General features: G+C 42.4%; 1 protein-coding gene across 4 annotated transcripts in view; it reads left to right on the forward strand.

Annotated features, from left to right (window-relative positions):
• Positions 1-5,367: 5,367 nt before the first annotated feature.
• The window catches only part of SHISAL1 (shisa like 1), a 73,947-nt gene continuing 56,759 nt past the window's right edge, over positions 5,368-22,555 (forward strand). Inside the window, exons 1-2 of one of the 4 annotated variants that reach the window (XM_030960780.1) lie at positions 5,368-5,806; positions 6,221-6,337. The gene's annotated coding sequence lies outside the window, so the exon portion shown is untranslated. Of the gene's footprint in view, positions 5,807-6,141; positions 6,338-13,746; positions 14,161-22,555 lie in introns of those variants that run through there. The other 3 variants (XM_030960781.1, XM_030960783.1, XM_030960782.1) reach the window with 3 other exon arrangements.

Here is a 22,555-nt window from a genome sequence, read left to right on the forward strand (position 1 = left end):
CTTCATGAAGTGCAGCCATATTTGTAATGAAATGTAGCCACTGTTCAACAAACCAACCCTGTGTAATAATCCCTGACAGAAAGTGAACAGTGACAAAATAGAACTTGTGGAAAAACTATTAGCTGATATGTATTTTTACAATAATTTAAACTGTAAATTGTGGAGAACATAAAACTTGTCCCAGAATTTGCTCTTTTTTCTCTTCACACTTCCCATTTGGTTTGCATAAATCTACTTACATTGCAATTGTTCTTCCAGCACTTTTTTTCTCTTATTAAGGATTCCACATCGAAGTCCAAACACTGCATTGAGCTGCATCTCTTACTTTCATAACTGGAGCCTTTGGCTGGACACCATGGCCACAAAGATCTACGTGCATTTTGAAGAGCAAAATCTTTCTTTCTCTTTCTTTTCTTTCTTTTCTTTCTTTCTTCCTTTTTCTTCCTTCTCCTTCCTTCCTTCCTTCCTTCCTTCCTTCCTTCCTTCCTTCCTTCCTTCCTTCCTTCCTTCCTTCCTTCCTTCCTTCCTTCCTTCCTTCCTTCCTTCCTTCCTTCCTTCCTTCCTTCCTTCCTTCCTTCCTTCCTTCCTTCCTTCCTTCCTTCCTTCCTTCCTTCCTTCCTTCCTTCCTTCCCTCCTTCCTCTCCTCTCCTCTCCTCTCCTCTCCTCTCCTCTCCTCTCCTCTCCTCTCCTCTCCTCTCCTCTCCTCTCCTCTCCTCTCCTCTCCTCTCCTCTCCTCTCCTCTCCAACACAAAATTATCCATTCCCATCCAGCTCAGACTCTTTTGGAACAGATAACTCCTCTGCTGGGTGCAGAATGACTCAGAAGGATGGTTTGTCTTTTTGCAGAGAACTCTGGAGGCACCTTTGCTTTTAATGTCAGACTGGAAGGCCACTCCAGCTCTCCCCTCTCTCTTTACAAGTGCATGGTAACACAGCCTAACAGCACGGGCCTTTTGGGAGCAGTCACACACTTTCTCCTCAGCAATCAGACATAGGGAAAGAGCAAAAAGCATTAAAGGAGAGATGGGAGAGTGATAGCCTTGCTGTGCTAGGGAGGGACAATCCACACACTGTGTATTATTTCTGTGACAAGTGTGAATGTGTTTTAAATGTCAGCCGCTGTAGCAGAACCCACTGTCTACACACATAAGCAAGCAGTATTTTTGATTTGCTGACACAAAAGCAGCTCCCTTCCCCTCTTGCTCTTCTGAGCAGCCACTGCCTGGAGTGCATATGAGGGGGAGAGAGGTGCTGCAGTCTGGCTTGCTTAGGAATCAAGTGGAGGAAAGGGCTTTGTAAATTCACGGTGGGCTGCTGTGTGGGAGGAGGAATGAACGTCCTTCCCTCTGGGATAACAGGATTAATGCCAATCCCAAACATTTGTGTGTGTTCTGGGGTGGACCTACCAGTACAAGTCCTTACCATCAGATGGCATGGAGTGGCATCTGCACTGTGTAATGTTCAGACCCACTCTACTTCCCTGAATGTGGGCTTGAAATTGTATATTTATGTATATGTGTCTATATGTGTAAACAAATCACACAGATAAATGTCCTTACACTATTATAGTTAATTATTGTTGTGCGTCTGTTATTTTCCTTCTTTTTTTTTCTTTTTGGAAACCTCAGCTAATTGAAACAATATCCAAGTATTTATGTTATAGGTAGGTCTTTTCAAATTCACAGCTTCAAGAATGTTTATGCCAGGGTTCCTGGTTCTGACTGACTTTTTAAATACTATTTTTTTCCTGAAAATGAAACATACATATATTTATACACACATATAGAGCCTGGACAGCAACAGTAAGGCCTGTCCCTGAGCATTTTCTTTGACATTTAGATTTGAAAAACCATATTTGGCAATCATCAATGACCATGTGGTAGCCAGGGCCATGTCCAAACCACCTGAGTTTGGACTGCCCTTTTTGCAGTCAGCACTTTGATTATTAATTCACTCCAGATGCCAACACTTCTCATCTGGAAGGATCTAATGCACCTTGTCTGCATGCAAGTCCCTCACAAAAGAAAACCCATGCAGGTTCCCCCTAGGTGATCTTTAAAGATGAGTTATGAAAGATGACTGAAACAATATTTGAAACACTGTCTTACTCATAGTATTTTCCAAACACTGCATGGAAACTGTGCATTTCATGTCATAATAGTCCAATAAAAACTATTAAGAATGCCAGAAGATGAATTATCCTTTTCAAAAATGAATCTGATACTGACATGCTGCACTTCTGTGCATATAATGCATTATCAAGATTTCCTGATGTTGCCAAGGAAAAACTTTACGTTAAACATGAAGTTTTTCATCCTCATACAGAGGATGAAACTGCATGGAATTCCCAGGATGAAACAATAGGGCTTTTGGCTTTTCATCTCCAGTGATGAATAACTAAGAAATTTGGGGTCACACCCACAAGGGCTTAGACACATGCTTATCTTCATGTATAACTCATGCCTGCAGGTCATTGCAGCATTTGGCCCCTGACACACTTGTTTCAGCACAGGATCTGTACTGTAAACCCTGGGATATGAATTTGTCCTTGCTGCAGTCAGTGGGACATTCCCTGGGAGCAAAGTTAGCTTATGTGAGCCAGCAGAGCTGGCCTGTAAGGGCTAAAATAGAAAATGAGCTGCTCAGATGTGAACTTTAAAGTAGTGCTTTTCTGTAACTTCAGGAGAGAGAAAAAAAGATTTTTTGAATAACAGCTTTATCCTATTTTTCATTATTTTACTATTTACTGTGGTATTGTCCCAAATAAAGCCCAAATGAGGTTACCATTTAAGGTTTCTTTATACCACATTAAGCAAATGATCACTTCTTGGATTCTAACCATCTTTTGTATTTTTATATAGAGCTTTAACTTTGAAACCTTGAAGCAGTACAGGCTTGATTGGGAACAGTGCCACACTTAGTGGCATTGAATCCTAACACCAATTCCAGCACAGGTTTGGGCAAGAGTGATAGTTAAATCACCCATCTTCTGTTTGGTGTCACCCTCCACACTGAGACAGGTACTTGAAGTTTACACCATAGCAGAAGTCATGATTTTAAACAGTTTTTTTTTTATTTGATGAGGCAGGAGTGTTAGAGCGGGAAGACTTGTAGATATTTTAGAAAACAGAAAGTGTCTACCAACTCGCTAAAATATAAGATCGGTTTTATTTTATATTTACTGCAAAAAAAGAGCCACACAACATCAAGCAGATGATGATGAGGCTGTTGGGACACAAGCATTTGGTTGCTGCATCTGGCACTAGCATGGGATGACAGAATCATGGATCAGGATTTAATTTTAATTTCTTGTCCTAATTTGCATTTCCCTATTACTGTTTGCTGCGTTTCAGCCCCGTGGGTTTGGGATCTGACCAACAGCCAGTTGAAAGCTCAAACCATTAAAAGTCCAGCATTTCTCTCTTTCCTTCAAAATATCGAGCAAAAATAAACACCCTCCATCCTGATCTTTCTCCTCACATGTTTATCCACTGGAAAACATCTGCTCCTCACAAAATAGGCATGAGTACCACAGAATTGTTAATGTCATATTTAGAGGCGACTCTGGCCATAGTTTTTCCCTTGGTCACTCACAACAACGAAATGGGCGAGGGTGAGAGTGCGTCACTCTCACAGAAAGAGAAGAACGGAACAAAAGGAGTAGTTGAAGCCTGAGTTCCTCACAGGAATGGCTTTGAATCTTTGTGTATGTGTGGGAAGAGCTTCCTTTATACCATCTGCTTGAAAAGAAAGAGGAAAAACAAATGAAGAACAGGGAACAGAACAGCTTTTTGCCCTTGTACTCTCAAGGTTTAGTAAAATGGAGGAATCAGCAATTGTACAGGACTGTAAGAAGGAAACAAACAGATAAACTGGTGGTCCACCATTTATTTGCTCTGTAATCATTTTATGAAAAAATAACGGCAGCCCACCTAGCCATAAGGAGGCTGGTTTTGGTGTCTGGAAGAGAATTAGCCCCAATGGGATGGTGAAGCCTAGTTTAACACAGCCATGTAATGAGACATCCCAGTATGAGAAACTGGCACAAGCTGGCAGGGTGTCTTCATTTCTGTTTGAAATTGTTGAACTTAACAGTTTTTATCTGCTAATGTGCAGAAAGCCATAGTTTACATTCCTTCCTGATCTGAGAAGTACATTTGTGATTGTTCCTTTCCACGTGCAGTGCCTGTGAAGAAAGAGCACTCCACCTGCTAAGAAATTCAAAACATGTAGTTCCATAGAAATCTCTGAATTAAAATATGCCAGGGAGAGAGACTAGGGTTAAGAAATGATGCTTTACTTTCTCCAGAACATAATTATAGGGAAGCAGTTCAGAACATTGAGATTAGGTTATCAAGCAGCCTAATTTAAACATGGTCCCATCCTCAGACAATAAATAATGTACATGTGGTGGGCATGAGTCATCACTCTTGCAACAGTGTCTGGAGCTCCCTACTTTGCATGATTTATGCATTAAAATGTAAATGAAAAATCGTTTTTTCTTATAATGTGAATTCATGCGAGAGGTCATTTATAGACATTACTTAGATTAGCTTAGAACTTCTCTGAGGTCACAACCACCTGTTGGGCTCTGGAGGTGTGATGTAAAAGGAAGGAGGGGGAGAAAGGGAAGCTTTAGCCATCTTCTGAGGGCTGAGCCCTCAAATCAGTGTCTATCCTCCTCTTCCCCTCTCGGAGCTGCTTTAGTCTTTGTCTTGGAGCCGCGGGGCTGCTGTTGCAGCAGCGAGGGGCCGCCGGGCGCGCAGGTGAGCTCGAGAATCGCTCTGAGGAGCCAGGAGGGCTCACACCGCGCTGCCTCTACGTGCGTCCGCTGGCGTCACGCCGTATAAAAGCCAGATTTCCACTGCTCTAAGGATGTGCACTTTCTGCAGCGTCTAAACTCCGGCTGCACGGCCAACCCCTGCCTAGACCGGGCTGGTTTGGTCTTTAATGAGACGTGGAACAAACTCAAGGGCCGTTCCCAGGCCGAGGCCGGGGTTCTCCCCGCGCTCCCTCCGTCCCTCCCGCCGGCAGCACCGCCTTCCCGGGCCGGGCAGGGCTCTCCCGTAAGGAATCTTCCTAAGGAACCCCGCAGACGTGGGCGTTCGGCCGCGGCTCCCCGGCCAAGCCCCGCTGGAGGCACCGGAGGACGCGGCGCCCGCGCTCTGATCCCTCCGATTAAACCATGCCTGGAGGGGATTGCTTCTTAACAGGATGCCGGATGGATGCTCGCAGAGTAATTGAAAATCACCGAATCGCTATTTATTAATATAATGCTCTTAAAATTGAACGTACACTTAATCCCCGATGCCCTCGTAACGACTGGGAGGGGCGGGCGGCGTACGGGAAGGGGGAAGAAGAGGGGAGCGGGCCCTGGTCTGAGCTGGGCAGGGACCAGCGGCTGGCTGGGAGCCCTGGGGAAGCCGCCGACTGTCGCCTCCTGGCCCAGCCGCCCGCTCGCTGGTGACAGAGCCCAGTCTGCCCGAGGGAAGCCGATCCTTGTGCACCGCAGAGCGGCACCGCACGGCTCCGCTCCGGCCGCACCCGCCCTGCCAGCGCCCCCTCCCTCATCCATCCTCGCCCCAGCTCAGGAGGGAAGGCGGCGGCACCGCAGAGGCGCCCCGGCAGTGCCGACAGCGCCCGGGCGGCGCGTCCCGTCCCTCCCCGGGGAGCCCCGCAGGAGGAGCAGGGCAGGGGGAGGGCAGGGGGAGCGCCCCGCGCCCTCGCCAGGGTTCACCTCCATCGGCGATGCCGCCAGCGCCGCGTCCACCCCCATCCCGGAAGGGTACCGCCGGGCTTCGCTGAGGTGAGTGGTCACCTCCGGGCAGCTCTGCCTATCCCCGAGCCGGGACGGGGCTCCGCGCTGCGATGTCCCCGCCCGCGGCGAGAAGCCCGCTCCGTACAGGATAGGAGCGCCGGGGGCTGGGGAAGTTTCCCTGCGGGACAGCGGAGCCAACACGGCGAGAGGCGGAGCAGCCGCCCCGGAGCTCCCGCTGCGATAGGGGACGCGTGTGGGAACAGGGAGGCACCTGGAGAGCCGCCCCAGGTGGAGTGAGAGCAGCTGGTTCGAGCGGGGGTGGGGGGAGGAAGAGAGAAGGTGGAGAAGCGGGCGGGGACAGGAGGGGATGGGGGAGCCGGGGAAGGAGGTGGCAGCAGCTTCTGTGCATCGGTGCCTCGTCCCCCTGCTCGCCGGCTGAAGCACCGTGCTCTGCTCCCCGAGGTCGGAGGTGCCAGCGCCGCCGTCCCCGGCCACACGCCGGAGCCACGCTCTCCTTTGTGGATTCGCCGTGCAACTATCGGGAAAAGTGGCTGTGCGCGGGCAGCGACTTAGCGCAAGGTGAGGGCTGGCATGTCTGTGTGTCTGTCTGTGCGTCTGTCTGTGCAGGGCCGGGCCGGTGCCGGTCGCGGGCTGCGCTGCTCCGTGCGGTCCCGGAGATCGGCGGGCACCGTGCCCGGCTGCAGGAGCGGGGCAGAGCGCCCGGCCCGGCCCGGCCCGCGTTGTGCTGCGCGGTGGCCGCTGTCGCTCCCCCGCGCAGCGCGGTGGCAGCAGCGCTCGGGAAACTTTGTGCGGTCCCCTTTGTGCGCAGGGAGCCGCGGCGTGTGCGCGCTGCGCTGCTGCTCGCCCCGATCCAGCAGCTGCCGGCGTGTCTGGCTGCGTTCGGCATCAATATTTATTTACAGGGCTCGAGTATTAATCACTCATGCCGTGGAAAGCTCATTAGCGGCGACTTGTTTCCATGACAACGGGACCCCTCGGAGCCTTCGGGGTTATCTATTTGCCCGATTTTCTCTCTTTTCGTATTCGTACTAGTACCGTGTTTTGTCACCGGGGACAGAAACAAGCAAATAAACCCTGAGTGATCCTGTGGCCCCTCTTCGCTTTTTCTCCAACGCTCCACAATTTCCCCAGACTTAATTAACGATACGTGGATATGATTGAGCAAGTGTGAGAGTTATACAAGGTTTCTTAGTATTTGTTCTGCTGCATTACCTCGTTCAGCTGTAAAGCTCAAACTAAGCCGTGGTCTGACTTGTCTCGTGTTCAAAGTACTCCTGAGACATATTAGTGCTAAAAACTGTTGATGTTACTTATCTTTCTGCTTGTGTGTCATTTGGCAGAACAGAACCCTTTGAGGAGCTTCGTGTTGCAGTCTCTGCTACAGCTGAGCTGGGAATCAGTGGTGACTTCTTCTGTAACTTTGTCATCGTGCTGTGGTGTGACCTTGACAGGTCTCTTTAACTTCTTCCTACCCCACTCTGCTCAGCAAAAGGAAATGTCGTTCACTTGCACTTGTGCTCCGAGCTAATCAAGTAAAACACTTTATCTAAGATGGAGTAGTGTTAAAACCGAGTATATGAGTGTATTGTCCTCAGTTACAAGGAGTGAACATATGTTATATGTTCCTTTTCCCTAATGGTAGAGGTAAAAATCCTCCTTTTTAACTCGAGTCTTTATTTAACATATCACAGTCCCCCTGCTCTTCAAAAGATGTGAACTGTTACCATCCAGCTGAAAACAGTGGTTCTAATGCCATGTTTTAAAATGCTTTCCTGGGTTAACATCGTCAGAATCAGGTAAAAACGAGGGTCTTTAGCATTCTGAAATTTGTAGGAATATCCACTGTTACAAAGAGCGTACCTCCAGTGAGAAGACGCAAGAGTAAGGAAAGAAAATGCTGTGAAACTGAATGACAGTCTTGATTACTTGCCTTAGCATTGCAACCTGAGAAGGGTCTTAAAAGCCTTTTTTTAGAGAGAATGAGCAAACACACACTTTTAACTTAACTATATGTTAGGTTAAACATCTGAAACTCTCCTGCAAATTTTCATAGTTTTGCAAGAGATAGTTTAATATATTGTTATATAGAAAAGCATTGGGAGTGTGTAAGGAATGTTTTAGAATATTCAGTTCTGAAATACTGCCCGAGAGACATTCAGTTGTGACTGTTTCAGATTATGGGAGTAGGAAGTTATAATAGTAGGGAACTTCTGTATGAAGCATACATTCTTTCTCCTGTCTTGAAACACTCCTTCTCAGTGAATAAACTGTTATAAAATAACTGTCTCTATCATGTTGTGAGAAAGAATCTATCCTCAGCTCAGTCCAGCAAAATGCTAAAATGTCTGCCTCATTCCAAATGCATTAGAGTAGGCAAACAACTTTTTGAAAAAAGTTTCAAACTTTTACTGAAATACCCTAAAGGTATTTTTACTGAAATACCCCTTGGCTTTTGTATTCTGTTTTTTTAGCAGTAGTGAGATACCTCTCTGAAAATATTTCTTGTGAGTGGAGGGCCATCACCAGCCCCTAGTTACCAGTAAAGTAACTTAATGACAATCTCATAAATAGAAAGAAAGAAAAGAACAAAAATCTTAGTTGTCATCTTGTCTCCTTTGGATGCCATTGACTTAAATTTCCATGCTGAACTATTACATTTTTACTACTTAGTGCTGTACAGTCAATACAAGTAGAGGGAAAGTGATTTAGGTTTTACTGTGTGCTTTACATCTCTGAAGCTCAGCCTCTTATTATTGGTAGTAAGAGCAACAGATATTCCAGTTCATTTTTCATACCCTAAGTGCCATGAGGAGGGAAAAAAAAATCTTATTTTTTTAAGACTGATAACAGGCAGCAAGAAAGATCATTTGTAACAAGCCCTTATTACTTTTATAGATATTTTCAGAACAATAATCACTTAAGGTTGTGAGAAGGCATCTGAGTATGTAAAGCTGTCACTAATAAAGGGATTTTGTTTCAGGGAGTGGGAAAAAAGTAAATGGATATGAAGGCTAAGTCTATAAATATGGATAATGATATTGGTTTTCATTGTGTTTTACTCAACATTATATCAAAGTAACAGACTTAAAATTCTTTGTTTCTCTGGTGTTGGAAGTCCCATCCTGGGATAAATAAGTACTGGACTGTTATTTAGAGGAGGCAGTTGAGCTCCTTTCTTGGTAACTGATCTACTCTGGCCAAGTCACTTCACCCCTCTGTTATAACTTTTCCCTACCCCATTAATCATCATAATTCAGGGTTGCTTATTTGGACTGTAGAGTTGTGCTATGTGCATATATTGTGCCCAGAGAGATCTCTGGGGAAGGAGCAAAATGTTAGTGCAGCACAATAACTAATGGTAGTCAACATTTTTCCTGTCTCAGGCCTTGGTCACTGGCATCTGTACACCAGTGAGATCAGTGTGAAGATGTTGTGAGGAATTACTTCCAGTGCTAGTTCCTTAACATTCATTTTGCTGAATATATTTGAAGGAAACAGATTTCAGAGAAAAAGTTCACAGATCTGTACTCCAAAGACCTGAAAACAAATCATTGCTTTTCCTGTTTGCTGTCAGTTTGGATGTACTGGTTTTCTGGATGGAAAAATAAGGCCATTATGAATTTAAAACAGGCATATTGGCAGCAAGGGGCTTGTGAATGGCAGAAACCAGCACTAAATATCCAAAGGGAATTTTGTGTGTGTGTGGGTTTGGTTTTTGGGGTTTTTTTCTGTTTTTAGGAGAGGATTGGGCAGGTGAGTTTCTAGGTATACTTTTTGAGCTTATAAAATGCACAACCTCATTTGACAGGAGCGAGTAATGGTGTTAGGAAGGTATGAGAGATGTTTCTGTAATTCCAGTTAAGGGCTCAGTTATATTCTTTGTAAGCTACTGTAAAGTGTTTATACTTCAAATGGTGGTGTACTTGATTTAGCTATAGGGTTTTTAGTTTGGTCTTCATTTCAGAATCACCCTAATAATCAATACTTCAGATAAACAAGTCTTTTAGATTGAGGCAGGATTGTTTAGTATGAAAGGTTTGCAGATGGAAATCTGACTTTTAAAGTGATATCTCTTATATATGGTAGACTAACTTCTGCTTTTCATCAGAATTTAATGGCCAAACTTAAGATAAAACAAAGACTATATTTTTGCATACCAGTGGTAATGTAAAACTCTCCTGTTTCTGTCATTTTATTCTTTTTAAAAATGAACCTTTTCAAATGTGAAGATGTAAAAAAGCTCCTTTCCGGCCTTTCACTTACTCACCATATTTTTAATGAACCATGTATAATAATTTCAAAACTACTTAGGCTTTTAAGGCCCAAGTTTGAAAAAACCCAAAGAAATCTGTGTTTTGAAAAACACCTTCTGGAGGGATGCCTCTCCCCCATCTCTGAGATGCCTGGTTGTTCACATGCTCAAATTCCCAAGTCATTTTGGAAGTTTTGGACCTTGGTGTATTTTCTACTTGTAAAATAGAGATGTCAGCTCAAATTACTTTGAAATTCAAGTCTCTCCCATACCTGTATTGCTCACAGTGATGGGTTCAGCAGCACCTCAGCCATGAGATGCTGCTGCTGCTCTGCCTTTTCAGCTGCCAGGACAGGCTGGCAGGGGGAAGGAGTCAGGGACTGAAATTGGGATTTTCTCTGGGGATAAGGCAGGGAGAGGCCTCCTGTCTGCATGTGCTGCAGCCCTCCTACTTCTCCTGTGGGAGTCCCTTGATTTGTAGGCTGACCTTTCCACACCAGTGAAGCTTAGCAGGCCCTCCCAATTTTCTCACTTTATGCCAAGATGTCTGATGTTGCAGACAGGGAGTCTGTTCCTGCTCTATTTGGAGGCAAGGGCAGAATTCTCACAGATTTCCATAGGAACAAGATGTATTCCTAAACATACTTCAGTAGCTAGAAAGAAACTTCCTAATAAAGAACCAGGCTCACATAACACAGAGCATGAAGCATTGTTCTGAGCTTCACTTCAGAGCTCTTAGAAGGAACAGATCTGCAGACCAAGCACTGCAAGCAGCAAATCTCAGGGCATTCCTGGCAGCACTGTTAAGGATTATCCACTCTCATCCTGTCCAGAGAAACAACTGAGGCTTCAGCAGGTTACTGATAAAATCTTATTTATTCTAATGGATGCCATTTGAGCCCCTTAGGTGATATCAGGAGTGAGCAGTGAGGTGTGATGTAGTAGCTGTTGCACAAAGGATTTGCTATATCAAGCAGAAAAGGCAGTGGGATTTCAATTTACCTGAAGAAGCAAAATGCCCTTTCTCCTCCACGCTGATGTGGGAGACTCTTGGAAGTTACTAAGGAAAACTTTGGATTGCAGTTCTGCTGCTCTGAGTTGTCGTACTCTAGCCAGACTGGTTCCTAACTAAAACTTTTTTTTCTTCTTCTTTATTTGGATAGATTTTTTTTTAAGGTGGAGATGTTCCAGCCCTCATTTTACTGACATTCCTGTGTTGCTGTTTCAGAACAATGAATCCTTCCCAGTTACAGGCTTTTTCTTTAAGAGGGGTTCAAATGAATCACCTAAAGGCTGTTGGAGGCAAGGGTTTCCAAATGTAACTCATAGATATCTGTGATTCCTTTCTTTCCCGAATCCATGTATTCCATTAATTTTGCCACTAGAAAGGCACTGTTCTGCCAAGTGGAGCTGCTGGGTGCAAGGAAGTGGTGGCAAGATATAGATTAGTACTTTTGCCATTTGTGTTGCATTCCCATACGTGAGAGCCTCTGGGCTGCTTTTTCACACAATTTGCAGCTTGTGGTAGTCAGAGTACAATTTTCTCTCGTTATCTTCCATCTTGGACTGGTTTGTTTTTGTGGTGAACATTTGGGGAAATGCATTTTTCCCCGTGGTGTCTTAACAGCATGAACATTTGTTAAATTCTTCTTTACTTACTGCCCAATAATTTGTATACTTATTAAAATTTAAAAAGCTTTGTCTTGTAAAGCATGTAGCATACGTACTTTCCCCTTATGTCACTTTTCAGGTAATTACTTTTTTAACATTTGAAAATACAGGCAGAAGTCTAGAGAGATTAACTTTTCCAAGGAAATTGCATCCACTTCAGACACTTTTTCTTGAATGGCAAATGTAAGTGTTCAATATGCATTAAACTCCAGAGTTAAGTTAGGGTTCTTTGTTCATGTCTTGTTTCAGGATAACCATTGCATGTCACTGGACAGAAAGCTGCCAAGATAATAGACCAAGCTTCCTATCCTCAAGATACAAAACATTTCTATTTCTAAAGGTACAAATATCCCAAAAAGCAGAGCTTGAACACAAAACCGTTTGAATGGTTTACTTGAAAGCTGCAGCCCAAAATTTCATAGTCCTGAAGAACATTTTACCCCAAAGCAGGGAGTTGTCAAGTGTGTGTGAATGGAAATGAATGGAAACTGAACATCTTCACAGGATGGGTTTCATTTCTATTTTGTCGTGAAAACAAGACATTCATTCTTTTAACATTCATATTGTCAGTTAAATTTCCCTTAGTGGTAAAGGAGCCCTGACCTGAATAAAACACTGGTTCAGTATTTGGCTTCTTGGGCTGGAATGCAGAAGTCATGGCAGAAATCAGTGAGTGGCTGCTCTGAGTACTGAAACCGCTTCTCAGAGGCAAGTTCAGTTTAATGCACATTACCCTTTTTAATTGTGTGGTGTTTAAGAGTAATTCATTGTGATTCTGTTGTGAAGTGTTGTGATGTGGCAACATTTTGTTGATTAAGATATTGCTGGAAATTCATTTTTAGAAATACTATTGGCAGGGATTTAGAAAACTGGGCTCCAGCCAGGAAGTGAACAATCACTGGAGCCAGCTCTGTAAGGAGATTCTATAGACACACATTGGAGATTTGTTAATTATTACTTTGTGCTGCAGCCCCTCTCATCCCTGCTTGGGCAAATCTGTGAATTCTTGTGGGAAATCGTGTAAGGGGCTGGCAGAGGGATTGCTGTAGTGCAGGGACATTGTCCAGGGCAGTGGCACGGAGCCACATCCTGTCCCACAGCCCCTTCAGGGCAGGTGGTGAATGGAAAGGGTCCCATGGCCTTGGTGCTGTTCTGCTTCTACCCAGTGGTTTTTGACAAGTAGTTTTTCTGCTGGAAGATCATCAGGATGCACAAATCACTGTGCTCACCTCTGCTGCAGAGATCAGGCCCTGACACTCTTCTTCCCATTTCCCTTCCTTCTTTTCACTGTTCATCTCCCAGCTAGGGTGGGTCAGAGGCAGCTCCTGGAAATTCCAGAGGGTTTGTTTACCTCAGAAACAAATTTTACATAAGAAAGCAGCTCATATTGTATATTGCTGGTGATAATTGCTATTTAGGACCCTCATACACAGAACTATATTGATAAATTATGAGCTTGTCTTGCAACAATTCACCTTTATTTTAGAGTAGAAGGGCACAAGGGAAGAGTTACTGAACAGGGTTTTCTTTAATAGGAAATAACTGTTTTCAAGACAGGTATCCTACTTTTGCAAGTCCATGGCCAAATTCCTGTTTATTTGAATGGGAGCAGGGTCAAGCCCCATGTGCCTGAGGGCTGCTATTGTGAAAGTAGACCCTTGCTGAGTCCAGTCTGCTGGAATTGGGATGCATTCGTGGACAGTAAGCTAAATATAACAATGAGAAATTAATGAGGAGGGGAATTGGCAGCAGTGGTACTACTTTTGCCTTTCTGCTCTTTATCACTGGGGCCATGATCTCATTGCAGCCACAGAGAGATGGTGGGAATAGAGTTGTGGATGGCTACATTCCTTCTAGGAAAGCCAGGGCAGCAAGGCAAGGTGGTGGAGCTGCTGTTTATGGGAGAGAGTGACTGGAATGTGCTGAGCTCTGCCAAGGAGTGGGTGAGGAAGGAGTCAAGAGCTTGTAAGTGCGTGAGGGTAACAGAGCACTGGAGCTAGCTTCACAGAGAGGCTATGCAGTCTCCCTTTCTGGAGAGATTCCAAACCCACCTGGATGCAGTCCTGTGGAACTTGCTCCAGGTGATCCTTGAGCAGGGGGGTTGGGCTGGATGGTCTCCAGAGGTCCCTGCCAGCCCCATCCACTCCCTGTTTCTGTGATTAGAGTTCCACACTTCTGTATCATACAGTCCATTAATTCAGTCTTTGTTAGACAGTCTCTTCTTTCTCATAAGTGACATGTTAATAGCAGGGAAAGTTCTATCCATCATTACTCATTTAAGCCCTAAGGCCAGAATCTGAAGTTTGGTGCTTTTTTTTTTTCTAGAATCCATTGGACAAGAGAGAAGTTAATATGGATGTACATGCTTACATAGCTCTTCTTAAAATTAATTTGCATTACATGTGTTCATTTTGTGCTTCTCTATTGGTCTGCTCTCTGTGATGAGAACTGCAAGCAGGTTAGTGCTTATTCCAAATTTTGGTTCAGTTTTTAACCTTGATTACTATTCCCTGACTCCACCTAGCTTCTCCCTAAACCTTCTGAGTTTGGACTGCAATGGGAAATTTTCAGGAGCATGAACATGAGTTCAAGTGATTGAGAACTATTAATAATACAATTTATTCCTTTGTGTTGAGTATAAATAACATTGCTCCAAACTTACTGCAGTGATGGAAATGAAATACAGAATAAGTATGTTCAAAGACTTCACAGTTTGAAACATTTAAGGCATTATTTTTCTCTTTTGATCACTGAAATTTAATCCAGTAGTCTTAAATCAATGGTTATTATAAAGCAACCTTAAAGCCTCCAGCTAGAGCTCCCACCATGATTTTCAGGAGCACCCTGTACTGTGCCTGTGTCATAGAAAGCCCCAGCTCTTGGTACCAGTCGCTTTTCAAGGAAAGATAAAAGAGGAGAAATATTCTCAAGGAAGTCAATACTTTTCCTAAGGAGGATGTGTTTATATTACTGTCTTTTTTAATAATTAGGCACAGAAGGCGAGCAATGTTTTTACTACCTCCTGAATATTTCAACAATTAAAAACCCTGTATAAAATAAATCATGTAAGTAAAACTGTAATGTGATCACTCACCATCAAAGCTAAGATTTCGCCTTAGTTTCTAAATTTACTCTACCTTCCCTGTTCTGTATTGTCAGCCCTGTATCCTTTTTCAGATGGGCTTAAGCAGGCAAGTGGAAATCTTGTAATTTGCTTTAGTTACCAAGGTTGGGATTGACTGTATTTTGCAGTTTACTGCTGCCATGGGCTGGCTGCCCAGCAGCTGCCAACAAACTTCCAAAATAAGCCAGGCTTCTATCTCAAAAGTATTTGTTGGGGTCTTTTTCCTCCTTGTGTCTTCCATGGGAAGTGACCAGTAGCAATGGTTTTGTTTCAGGCAGTGCTGATCAGAACTTGGAAAATAATTTTCCTGTTTCCTTTGCTTTTTCCTTTCCTTTTCCTTTCTGCCTGGTATGAAGTAACTGTTCTGGTGTTTTAGTTTCAAGCATCAAAACCAAACAAATGTTTAGCCCATTTAAACATTAATTTCTTTTCTAGTTTTCTTCCAATTCAGCTGCCAAAACAACAAAAAACGCCTGTCAGTTGCATGGCCCTTATGGATAATTTGTATCTGGCACAGAGGGGCCCTCCACAAGAACGTGTTTTTTCCTGTGAATTGAGATGCTGAGCACTGATATGATCAGTTTGTTTCCAGAGCCATCATCATTGCAAGCCCTCAGAAATCCGATCCTCTTACACAAGAGCATTTTCCATGATTAAACAGCCAGAGACTTAGAGTTTGAAGCGTTCAGGAAACCACTAAAAAATCCCCAAAGCTTTGTTGAAGGGAGTAGATCACCTATAACCTTTTCTTGAAAACAAAGCTAAGACATAGTCCCCAAGGAACTTGGTATCTTCAGTTCTTAAGCCCATAATGGCTCTGTTTATGATAGAATCACAATTCTTAAAATCCTCTTTCAGTACCTGCAAAGAGTATTTTGTGACAAATACCTCTTTGGTTGTAAGGTGGAATTATCTCACATGTTGTTTCTGTATCCAAGCTGAGTGCAATCCATCAGAATGATGGTTTTATTCATCTGGGGGAGCAGGAAGAAGGATGTAACCAAAATTGAGTTTTCTAGCTATGAGTAGCAAAGCAGACCCAGTGAAGTAAGCTCTGTGTTCTACTGCTTGCTACTGCTGACAAACGTAATGATACACCAAAAACAAACACAGTCATCCAGCAAGTATTCATAGCAAGAATTCAAAAATTCTGAGCCTGAATTTTTGATTTTTTTCAAATTACAAGGGATGCAATGAGAATTAATTGGGATGGCAGTTTCTCTGGCCTTCCTTCCCCTGTGAATGGGAACCAGAATTTCCAACAATGCTAAACAGAAAGGCCTTAACATACATAAACCAGCACCTAAACCTGGAGTTTGTTCTGTCACAAGAGTGAATGATCTCTGCAAATGTAATGATATGAGTAGTTAGGAGCAGTTCTGGCCCATCAGAATGATGAAATAATGTCTGGAGACCATATTGCTTTAAGACAGAAGTAGTAAAGTGACACTTAAAATTTAAAAACTAAATTCTTCTGCGTGGTCTGTTTTTTTAGTGGTGTGATGTGGCAGCTTTTGGTCAAAGCTGAAGGTCACCAGAACACAAACCCTTCATTTTTCTGCACCATATAAAGCACACTACAACAGAAAGTAAAGCTATCAAAACACAAGTGATCAGCAGGATGCAATAAGGCATAAATATCTGTACAGTATTAGGTTCCTTAGAAAGAAAAGTGAGATCTCATTTCTGTTTCATTGTGACAGCAAAAGGGAATAGCTGCTTTCTTAGAAACAATTTAATGACTGGTGTGACTCTTGGATTGGGCGCATGACACAGGACAAGGGTGTAAGAGTGAATGTTTGGATCAGGTTAAGCATCTTTCTAGCTTGTTACTACTGCCTGGGCTAGGTATATTATTATCTAAGTATAGGGAAATTGTATTTCTCTAGATACACCCTCTCAGCTTCTGGCTGGCTGCCTCACAGGTACATTCTGTCTGGCAGCAGAGTCAGTTTGGTGTTTAATAGCTGTTGGTGGGAGTTTTTATCCATAGAATTTGCCGAATTGCTCTTGAAAGATAAGCAAGCTTTTGTCATAAAGAGAACAATTAAACTGCATGCTGTGTGGGAAATCCTCCTCCTTTTGTTGTTTTTCAAAGTGGTGCCTGATAATTTTTATATTATGAGAAGTGATGCAGGATTGCTGTCTATTCAGTTTGTCAACGCTTCTTGTAAATTTTTGTAGACTTTTATCAAATTCCTTCCCAGCTGAATCTTCCTAGTCTGTTCAAATGCTTTGCATACAGAAAACATTTTACAGCTCTTACTATCCTTGTCATTCCTGATCTCTTTCCAGCTCTAGAGATGTAGAAAAATCATACCATGTTATAACGAGATTTTCTTTCCCCCCCCCTTTTTTTTTTTCTCATCAGCTTCTGAAATTCTATATGCTACTGAGTACTAAATCACTATCTGCATAGAACTGATGTGCATAATTTCATTATAGCCTTCCTGTCTCTCTAAGATGCAGTAGCCCACCCAGTGCTGAGAGAAAGGGATTTTCTCCCTGCATTACTTTGCATTTACCAGCATGAATTTCATTTACCATTTTATCCCCCCGGTTCCTCAGTGAGTGATGGATCCTGATAGAATGATTTCTGGTTGAAGGCAAGGAAGTGTTCTCCAAGCTGTGGGTGCTTTGAGGAGGGAGTCAGCTCAGTGTAAGGGAAAGTGTGTCTTGGGATTTGTCGTAGTTTCAAGGAATTGGAACTCCTAAATAAATAAATTTGGTCAAGAAATTCTGTTAAGCCTGTGCAGTTCTTTGCCTTCTGGCACAGAGTCTTTGAAGGACTGAATGGGCAAAGCTTGACAAAGTAACAGTGGGAATGTGGAAGCCCTGCTTTACTAGTTTTCAGCATCAAGGGCAGCAGTGGGAGAGGAAAAGAGACCTGGAATCGCAAAAAAAAAGAGATAGAGGTTGGTCTTCACTGGAAATCCCTTAACTTAGAGACAGCATCTTGATGGCTGGATGATGGCAGTGGTACATGATCCACTGAGAGCAGAGACATTGATACCTGCATGCACTCTGATCATCAGAGTTCTGTAGATACTTGGCTTTTCTCAGGTGACAGCACTAAACCTCTTTTCCACTATGGCATTGTGCTGTGTTTCTTGTACAGATTTAAAGTTTCTGTGACAGAAATGGCTCTTGGTTTTGCTCCCTGTGCAGTGTTTTGGTTAGCAATAGGAATTGGACTCTTTGATAGTGAGAGAAGAGACTTGCAACATGATCAGATTCCCAGTGTTTATTCAGACTGCTTTAAAACTATGTGTTCTCAGGGATGCAGTTCCTCATATAAAGGATTCTTAAGATGTGTCTCCTCACCAAACAAGAATAAAATCCCCTGAGGTTGTCAAATCTTCCTTCCCCTATAAAGTGTAAGTTTTATCCATATGGAAACTAGCCTTGTTTTCAATAAGCCAGCAGATGTTGAGGGATTTTCCCTCCTAGTGTCTTTACCTGTCCTCTAGCCAAGGTAATCAGCACATCTTTGGCAAAGCAAGTTGCAGTTAGTGGTGTTGCAAAAGAATTTGGTTTGTTGTGGAGTCACAGAGTACGCTTAGCCAAAGTACTTATGAAGACTGCTATCTAGATAATAGTCCTCATGTGAGTTTGTCTCGAGGAGACAGCAATCACTGAACATTATAAACGGCAAACAGCAACTCAGATCGGATACTGCAGGAAATTGAGTTGTTTTTGCAACAGCCCTTTGTTGTAGCATATTTGTGGTCGCCTGAACAGTCTAAGGTGCCTCCATTTGCAAATGTGGTATTAATGTTGTTTTTATTTTTAGGGAATTTACCTTTCTTTGCTTTACTCTGTGAATTCTAGTTCCTTCTAGAGCTGTTCAGACTCATGTATAGTCATGCTGTTTCTTTTAGGTTAAGACTTAAGCTTTACTAGCATTAACCTTTTATATCACCAAAATATCTATGCTTTTCCTTTATTTGCCTTCTTTGCTGGGAAAGTAATCTACAGAATACATTTCTTTAATGGGTACCATAAAGGTATTCTGAGTTTCCAACAGCTTTATACTTGTGCTGTCTTAAGATACCGGGAATACATGCAGTCATTTATCTCTCCAGGTTTTTTCCCTCTCATTCTCTTTTTATGTATTTGATTGGTTCATTTCAGTCAGTATCTAAGTTCTACCTCCTTTTGTGCTGTAGGGGCATTCATGCTCTGCTTGTACAGGTTATTCCAACAGCTGTATGAGAGAAAAACCTCTGCTCTGTGTCTTAAGGCACAGACTGCTGAGTGCTTGAATTTTTGAGATCTGTTCTCTTACCATGTTAATATTGTCCTTGGACCCTGGGGTAGCAATTTGATATATGCAGGAATGGCCTGGCTAATGAGCAACCAGTTAATCTCAGTGATGGGTAATTCCTCCTCCATTATGTCCTGCACCCTTCTCAGTTCATTTACTGAAGCATTTTATTCTATATTCTGCTGTGGCAAAAGCAAAGTGCTCTTGCACCTCAGTTTAACTTCTTCCTGTGAAGTGCTTTTTCTTTAAGTTTGGAGGTCATTATTTGGCTAACTATGGTGACTTGGGTATGCCAAAAACAAATGTAATAAGCAGCCTGTTTAATTTCAGGCTGATAGTCTTGCTTATCTTCTCCTAAAACCTTGTACTTAACTCTGAAGCAGAATACTTTTGAATTAATTCTCCTACTGACATGGTTCTCAGTGATGTGTTATGCAAGCTCTGGTTCTTACGTGCTCTTGTTAAGTGAAGTAATCTTCTTGTAGTCCCTGCATCGGTCCTTCACATGGCAGGAAGTTGTGCTCTCAGTTTTCCAGAGGTCCGCAGGCAACTTTCAGCATCAGATATTTTTTGCTTGTAACAGTCTGGGTTCTTTGCAGTTTGCATAGTTGCTGTCCACTGTGTATAGTTGGGTTTTCTTCACTTGGCACATCCTCATTTCCTCAAGAAAGTTCAAAGCTGCATCTTCCAATGGTCTTCCTGTGTTTCCCTGGTCTCTTGTCAGTGCAGTACTCCTTATTTATTTCTAATGATGAGGCCAACCTGTAGTTGGCCCTCTCTGTCACATTTGACTAAAAGACAATCAACTGCTGCCAGAAATAAGGTTTCCTAAAGCTGTCTCACCATTTGCTGGTGCCCAGTGCTGGTAGATAAGATGTGACTCTTAGGACTTGGTGTATTCATGCACAGTGGAGTTCTCTTCACCCGTGAAGTAAGAAGCACCTTCTTTGTCTTCCAAACGGAGATGTTCATATTGATGTGCATGTGGAAAGCCCCTCTCCACTGAACTCAGTATAGATACACATCTGTGTGCTGTAGGAAGTTTCTAAAGATAGGTGAGAGGTGTCCCAGGAATGTCTGAATATCTGCCTGGGAGGTTTTGCTCAGGGACCCTTAATTTACCCCTTTTCTACAAGAGGCTTTTAGTGGACAGCAGATTCCTTGTCCTGGTGTAATTTTGGTGTGGTTTAGTTAGCTTTGTTTCTCTTCCTAGAATACCATTCTGTGCTTGATTTTGGAAGTGAAGCATGGGGTACAGCAGTCTGTCCCCCAGAGCTGGGCCCTTCACAGGGCTGTGCCTAGAGATGGGAAACAACAGTGATCACATGTGACCAATCCATCAGCAAGGGCCAGTAGGCAGCTCCTGATTTAGATAATGTGAGCTTATCCAGAAGTCTTGTTCCCACCATACCTCTCTTATTAGAGTCAATTATTGGATCAATACTTAGCCCACCCTTTTGATGAAGTTGATCTTGGAGAAGGACAGAAAATGGCACAGCAGAGCTCTAGTGCCAGAATACTTGAGCTTTGTGTATTCACTGCTGCCTAACAATAGCAAGGCTGACATTTCAAATAAGGCCCTTCACAGGTATGTGCAGCATTGTTTAACTAGTAATTCATTAAATATATTAATCGTTTGTTTCTTTATTTTAAGTTTCTTAAAATCTGTAACTTGTTGCAGTTGATTGGTCACGGTCGTTTAACCTTTGGATTCTCTGGAGATGAGAGACTGGGCAGAGGGGATATTTTGGTAAAAACCACACAAGGATGCCCATTGTATGGTACCAATTGAACAGATGTGGGCTAAAACAAAGCAGACATCAGTTGTTTGGATCTGAGACTCTGGGCAGCAAAATTGACACTGTTCCAAGGGCTCAAGGAATTCTTTCCAAGGCATTTGTAAAGTGATTTAAAACTTTTCTCAATTATGAAGTATTATATGATGATTACTATGGAAATAAAAAATACCACCCTTCCTCCTGTTTTCAGTTACGTTCTTCCTTAGCTACATTGAGTCTTCATATAATTGTAACAGGCTTTGAATTTTCATTCTGTATGACTGGTTTTAATTTCAAAATGCATTTAGGGCAGAAGACTCTTTTTAACTGTGACAGTGTACAAAAATATCTGTCCCATACCTGGTAGTCCAGTTACCAGTAGCAAGTGCTAATGTTTTTTAACTAAATATGTTTTCCTAAGCATGTGAAAGAAAAGCTTTTTTATTACTCAAAGGCAGATACTTGTTCAATTGTACTCCAGCCTGTGTTTTGCATAAATTTGCTTCCTGTGCGCATCATCCTTTTCATTTCTGCACCCTTATCGTTGCTAAGCGGCTTTCTCAGTTGTTGATCCATCTTCCCACTCCTCATTTTTATTAATATCTCAACTTTTATTAGAGTCTTGCTTCCATTTATATAGTGTGCCATGATTCAGCATAGTTAATAAGGGATTTTTACTGAAAGGCAGTAAAGGGGTGTTTGAATTAGCTTTTAAAACATATTGTAGTAGGTTGCAAAATGAGATTTGTTACATTTAATGTCTTGAAACAATATAGCTTAATCCAGGCAGATTGCAGAAAATCCAGCTATTAAGTGGAGAATATATGCGATATTTAAAGTTTTCACTGAAAATGAAGTGGGTATTGTGGTAATGAAAATCATTGCTTTCTTGATGGTTCAGGACTGCAAAAGGTTGTGACTCATCTATTTTTTCTAAACCTGCCCCTTCTTCAAATACACAAAAAATCCAGAAAACAAGTGAGCTTAATCTGTTCTTATGAGGATTTCTCAAAAAAACAAACCCAAACCTGTTATATCATATCTCATATATATAATATATATGCCATTAATAATCATGTTTCATATTTATCACATATATTGTATATGTGTCACCTATTGTATTTGCCATGAATTATTGTATAATATGATTTTTGTAATCATATTGTCATAAGATGTCATGGATCACATGTCATATGATATGATGTTATATGTGTCATGTGATACATGTCACAGGTATCAAATCCTATGTATTGTGTCACATTTATCACATGTATCGAATGCTTTTCAATCAGTTTTGCCCGAACAACTGAGGACAGGTAAAACAGAAAAGTCTAAAATCCCATTTCTATTTTAGTGGGAAGTACAGTGGAGGAAGAAACTTTCAAAAGACAAGTTTTATGTAATTCAGTTAAACCCAGCAATATTTCAAAATCTTTGGAATCAGTTTCTGTTCCCAAGTGTTGCTCCCATGAAGTATTTCACCTTTGTCCAATACAGAATCCTTTTGGCTTGACCAAAAGGACAGCAATAACTTTGCAAAATCCAAAGGGTGAAAGTCAAGCTGCTGTACATAAGGAGTCTTTTTATTAAGGCACTCTGAATTTACCTGACAGTTTTTAAAACCCTTCAGAAATACTTCCAAGAAAAATGAATATCCAAGAACATTTCTTGTTGTTTAAGATGA

Source organism: Camarhynchus parvulus, chromosome 1A (genome assembly GCF_901933205.1).
Source record: "Camarhynchus parvulus chromosome 1A, STF_HiC, whole genome shotgun sequence".
In the NCBI taxonomy this organism is placed as follows: Eukaryota; Metazoa; Chordata; class Aves; order Passeriformes; family Thraupidae; genus Camarhynchus; species Camarhynchus parvulus.